Below are 6427 nucleotides of genomic sequence, written 5' to 3'. Positions count from 1 at the left end.
TGATGGTGGAACATCTTTCTACATCTGACTTTACATTGCGGTGAAAACTGAACCTGTCTGGGGTTCAGACAGCTACTGGTTCCAGCCTGACTGTGAAATTAAACTCTGACCCGTGCTGCTGTTTCAACAACGGTTGGTTTGAAGTAAAACTTTGTTGGAAACTTTAGCAGCATCGAACAGCAAATATCATTTTCTCAGTACATTTTAAAACCTGCTAAAGTGGCTTCTTAAGAATCTAATAACTAACTCTTTGGTTAGTTGGCCAAAGCTGACCGCGAGGTTCTGATACTCAACGCTAACAAGCAGCTGCTCAATGAGACCGTGAAGAAACTTTAGTCTAGTGGAAACACACAAATTACATCAAGACTGTTGACTTTAAACCCCCGCAGCCTGGTCTGTAAGAGGACCGGACTTTAGGAATTAGTCCGCACCGACCACAGACTTACAACACCCGGGATCGGCCGTGGCTAAACGCTGGAGCCGCTCGCCACAGAGACGTCTAGTTTTCCGCAGAGCTCGACGGGGATGAAACACAAGCTTAAAGAACACGAACGCTCTGCGAGTGATTAATAGCGAGCGATATCTGATGAATGTGGGACGCTTCGGAGGCAAACACGCCGACCATAAAGCCAGCACAAGAACATTTATTTTGGAAACCTCGACACAACTTTCCAACCGTCCGCTGGGTTCCTTTTTTTTTTTTTACAACTGGTTTGATATTTACAGACTGAAACCGAATAAGTGACGTTTAGGACGGTAATAGGAAAATATAGGCTGCTGCACTTTGGGTTGGCCTCAACTATGAACACGGTGGGATAATAACAAGCGTACGACGTCCTGAACCGCACGTCGGATAAAACCCTCCAGATACCAGATGAAAATAACATTACAGCGACGAGGAATGTGCACAACGTGGTCTGTTAGAACAAGACGTACGAACAGCAGCAGCAGCAGATGGCAGGAACAGAAGCATGGCAGCAGTGATATCTGTCAGAAGCAGTTTGAAAGGTGAAAAGTGACCAAAAGTATGTGGACACGGGGATGTTCCAATAACGAATGGATGGAGTTCAACCCAACTGGCTGGATGTGACTGACCAGGCCAGTTAAAGTTCATTAAAACCAGTTTTATTAGCCTACGATGGAGGTTCTGAGATGCTGAGACAGTAAACAGTGTTTCCTGGTTTAAAATATCAGCTGGAATCACACTAATACTGTCAGTTTTAATGCAGAACTTTCCTGAGAATCATCACAGTTTTAGGATTTCTTCAGTAGCAGCGAACGTCCGATGGTTCACAGTGAAAAGGAACTTTTAGTGGATAATTTGGCAAAGTGTGCAGAACATGAGGCTCAGTCCATAAACTGACCATCTAGCAGCAGAGGAGGCAGAAAATCATGTAAACCATGATGGAAACGTTCAAAACACGTAAAAACTGGTGGAAATAACAGCAAATATCTGCAAAATAATGATAGTGTTAGCTGATTTTAACAGTAAGCGAACATGGATATTATTTTATTATTATAACATGTAAACTTTCACTTTTTCTGTGATTTTACTGGAAATTATGTGTAATTTAACAAAACAGAGAAAATCTGTACAATCTAAATCTAATTTTTTTTAATTGTGTAAATAAAACCTGGAGATGTCCAAACAGAACCAGACAGATGTGAGAGGTTCAGGTGTTACCTTTGGTCTGCTCGGTCCAACAGCTCACGGCGGAAGATTCAATCTGCAGAAACACAGAACAGCAATCAGAGGACAGTTCAGGATCAGGTCTCCTCTGGACGGACTCACAGACGGTACGAGAACATCTGGGCTGAGTCCCAAATTGGTCGCTCAGAGTTTCCCACAATGCATCGGGAAAGAAGTTCAGTCCTCCAACATGTCCCATCATGCATTGTGTCGAAGGAGGACGACAGAGAGGATGAGTGGGAGGGATGGATGGATGGATGGATGGATGGATGGATGGATGGATGGATGGATGGATGGATGGATGGATGGATGGATGGATGGATGGATGATAGATGATAGATAGATGACAGATAGATGGATGACAGATGGATGGATGACAGATGGATGATAGATGGATGAATGGATGACAGATGGATGGATGGATAGATAGATAAACTTTATTGTCTGTCCCAAGTCGTGACAGTAATTCTCCTTTGACGTGGCTTCAACAACAAAAATACAACACCTATGAAAACACAATTAAGACACAAGCTCACAAAGCACAGACGTCTGAAAGAACTGGTATAAAGAAACAGCATTTCAACGGATTTTTGACACTATTCTATCGTGATAAGACTCATTTAATTGTGTTAAGACGTATTTTGAAATGTGTCAAGATGCATTTCATCGTGTTAAAACATATTTTATATAGGATTTATCTTTTCTTTATGTGTAAAAACCAAGTTATTTTCATTTATTAATTTAGGGAAATACGTTCAGTATAACATGAATTTATCACTGAGATGCCGTCGGTTCACCACCATCCATCCGATAGAGACGTAATTAACAACCAAGACCTGCCTTTGCCCTACATAGCTCACTACGGTGGTCACAGATAACAACGAGGGAGGGAAGGAGGGCTTCAGGCTCCACCACTCAGGGTCGGTGTCGGCTCCATGTTTGTAGTTCTATAGACGCCGTGGGCTAAAACGCATCCCGACGCACACCTGGCAGCTGTCGACCGCCGAGTCAGCAGGTGGCCGCGGTGTGTGTCTGCCTCACGCTGAGCCGCTGGATGTGTGTGACCTAAAAATAACCGACGGCATTCAGGTTGCTGCCGCGGTTTCTCTGACCCACTGCTCTCCTCTGCAGCCGCCTCAGACCTCGTCCTGCTTTCTATTCCCAGAAGCCTGACTCTCACTGGGCCTCGCTCTGTGGAAACTTCAATAGAATTCATACACAATGTGTGAAAGTCAAATATGTGTCGAAGCATTACTCATCCGTCACATGGCTCAGTGTGAGTCTATAAACTAACCGCACAAATGCATGAAAACATCAACACTGGCACAAGCACACAAACCCTCCTTCACTGACGAACTTAAGATCATTAGCAGCTCTCATGTGATCGCGAGCTGAAGGCTGAACAACAACAAGGCTGTTGTTGGACAAACACTCGCCCAGTTATCTGCTCGGCACCGCTTCCCTGCTCACGGGTTCGTCAGGATAAAACCACACCAGCTCAGGGATTCAACCAGCAACCGTCGGGTGACGAGCAGATCCGTTTCTGTCCCGTATCTAACAAAAAGACCCAAATCTTTTCCAACGATGGGTTAAATTAAAAATGCAACACAAACCGAGATTCAACCGTCACCACTTCACCTGTTTTCTAGTTGCTGGTATCATTATTATTTTTTTATTCCTGATTAAATAAATTAAAACAGAAATGTGTTGTTTTAAATCCGCCCGACAACGGCGTCTGATTGGCCACACGTCACGAGTAACGGCCAATCAACACTGAAGGATAAATGTTGAAGATAGAAACGTTTCAATGAAGTTTTCTGCCAAAGTTTTTGATATTTTAAATTTTCACACCAAGATTTATTTTTACTGTGAATATAAATCAGGTTATTGTCAACATAATAACCAACAACTGGTATTTGTCCTGTAAATAAACATATGAGTCAACCTCACAGATTCTCCACAATTTACTTAATTTTACAGAAAACGTGTACATCAAACTATAATTCCTTCACATTAACAGGCAAAGTAAACATGAGAGATCCAGCAATGTTTATTCCCTGGAAACTGTGAGATAGTACAATTATGCGCCAATTACACTGATTTTTTTTGTAAATTTATTGTTATGAAGAAGACATAAACAATATAAAACCTTGTTGTGTTTTAGCCTCTTGATAACAAACATATTTATCTAAAAGCTAGAAGATATTACCTTTCAAAATAAGTGTCAAATAAACAGTTTTTCTGTTTAATTTGTTTTTTTTTGTTTTTAATTTGTACACAAAACAGGTGAAAGTTCCATAAAAAATGTGGAAAATAAAGACTTAATATTCCTGCACAGCTTCACTCATCATTTTGTTCTCAGGGGTGAAAAAAAAACGTTCGTATTTCTTTAAACTTATTACGATTGTGTGGCGCGATTCTAAGCCCGGGATGCAGCGCTGGTGCCCCTTTAAAATAGTTTTATTACACGATCATGAATCTGACGTTTTCAGGGCGTTACGTTGATACTCTGGGTGTGTTGTTTATGTAGTGAAGGAGATTTTGGAAACAAACAGCAACAGGGAAGAAGTAAGTGCAGCAACTAAAGATACGAGCAACTGAGATTTCTGAAAATTGGCATCGGTAAAATGCAGCGCTTTGCACCGTGTGACTGTTAGCAGGAGTAGTGTTTACTGGTGGCTCTAGATACCGATCAATTGACACCTAGTATATAAAATAAGGACGTACCCATCGCCTTTCTACATTAGCTGTGTTTGGTTAAATGCATTTTGAGGTTTTTTGTTTCTGTGACTAAACATTTTGTATTGTAACTTGAAAGTGTAAAACTTTATTCAGTTTGTGGATTATGTTTGTGAAGTTTGGAATTTAGCTGTACACTTTCTGGATTTTTTTTAACCTGAACATGATGAAACCCAGTCAGAGGCAACTTGAAAATCCCAAACCTTCTTATTTATCCCTAAATGAGACCATCATTTACTAAATAAACATCCTGCTGTATTAAAGGAGACTCAAAACTAGTGACCAAGACCATGAACTCATTAGGAAAATGTTCACTGAGGGGATAAATCAAGTAAGAAGTCGCTCGTTTTCTCATAGATTTCTATGGAATCAGCCAGAAGAGTCGCCCCCTGCTGGCTGTTAGAAATAGTGCAGGTTTAAAGTTTCTCTTCCAGACCTGGAAACTACGTCAAGATTTTATCAACATTTTCACATTTCATGCAGAATTCAGACACTGAAAGCAGCAAACTGCAGTTCACTATTTAGTCAATTCATGACACAGTTGCCATAGCGACAAGAGGACAAACGAAGGCCGACTCCAAGGCAGCATCAGAACACTGAGTTATTAATGTTGGTCGACCTCAGCCGGACCCTTGGGTGTTGGTACACTTCCATCTTCTTTGAGGAATTAAAAAGTGACGAGTCATGTAAAATAGTTCCCGTTCCCGCCGTGTTGCAATCGATTACTTCACAGGAAAGTATTAGCAGGACTCAGCTAATAAGGCTCTTTCATAACAGGCTGTGGTTGACCATCTGCTCTCTGTAAATACCTCTGAAGGCTCTGCCGCTCTGATCAGCTCCGACTGCGGTTTAATAATGAATTCTGAGGACTATAAATATCGCTCTGTTGTGGTGGTTTCTTATAATCAACATCACTCATTCAAGAGTTTCCAAATGTCACCGTGGAGCTCTGTTGTCTGTTGTTGGATCATTTTACCACTTTGTTGGTCTTTGAGATCCCAAAACAGATCGACTGATTGCATCTGGAGGGCGACAACAAATGATTTTCATTATTTACTCTCCTTAACCCAACAGATCTTTGGTCTAAATGTAAGAAACTAGGGACAAATAGTCCAAAATACCAACATTTCTAAACGCATAACATAAAACAGATAAAAACTAAAGATTAGCATGTTGACGATGTTGGAACCAGACGGTTTTTTGTTTTTTTTGTTAACATTTTTGCTTATAAATCACACAAATAACTTATATTCAAAGTGCAGCGGATTGTTTTCCTGATTCTTGGCAAGTTCTTTCAGCTTTAATCGCTTTATTTCTGACGAAGCAAACAAAACACATCATGAGAAATATTTCAGATTTTCATCACACTCTTCCCAGGTGACCTTTCCTTCCTGATCTTGCTCCTCTGGTTTTGGTAAATATCTGTTTATTGTTGAAACTCGTGTGTTTGTTGAGGAATGTGGAGCTGTGCTGCTGTTTCCCGGCAGATTGATGACTTCTGCGTTGCCAAGCAGGCCACATTAAGGAGCATTATGAAACTCCACGCTCTGCCAAAACAGAGGCTTTAAATTCTCCATCCGAAACAAAGGCTCTACCTCTTCGTTACTGCGCTCATAATGAGACTTATTTAAGAGGGCTGTGCGGTTTATAGTTTGCATAACGCCGCGATGATGAGGAGAACTGGAGAACTTGGAGACGTTTCATTGAAATAACATCGAGGCTGCTTAGTTCCTAATGCAACACTGATGACTCAGAGTCCACATCGGCTGCAGCCAGGTCTCCACCCAAAGGATCCAGATATGAAACACCCCAACGTCTGATAACAGCAGCGAAGCATCGACTCCTTTCTACGAGCATGAATTAGGAACGAGTTCTGGTTCAAAGCCGGTTCAACCTGCAAGCCGTTAAAGAACTGGTTGGTTTCCAACATTATTGCCTCATTACTGAGTCTCCCTCCAGTTTATTCTGAACTTCTGTCCACAACCAGGAAATGTCTTC

The 6427-nt window shown here is 41.4% G+C and overlaps 1 protein-coding gene across 5 annotated transcripts in view; it reads right to left on the bottom strand.

Moving 5' to 3' along the window:
• Window positions 1-6427, bottom strand: part of raph1a (Ras association (RalGDS/AF-6) and pleckstrin homology domains 1a) — an 83069-nt gene that overhangs the window by 53123 nt on the left and 23519 nt on the right. For all 5 annotated transcript variants that reach the window (XM_008302477.1, XM_008302481.1, XM_008302479.1 and 2 more), the window contains exon 2: window positions 1685-1727. The gene's annotated coding sequence lies outside the window, so the exon portion shown is untranslated. The remainder of the gene's footprint in view (window positions 1-1684; window positions 1728-6427) is intronic.

The sequence above is a fragment of the Stegastes partitus genome, unplaced genomic scaffold (genome assembly GCF_000690725.1).
Source record: "Stegastes partitus isolate 25-593 unplaced genomic scaffold, Stegastes_partitus-1.0.2 Scaffold1821, whole genome shotgun sequence".
Lineage (NCBI taxonomy): Eukaryota > Metazoa > Chordata > Actinopteri > Pomacentridae > Stegastes > Stegastes partitus.
The sequence above is the reverse complement of the archived record's forward strand: the minus strand, read 5'-3'. Positions and strand labels throughout refer to the sequence as shown.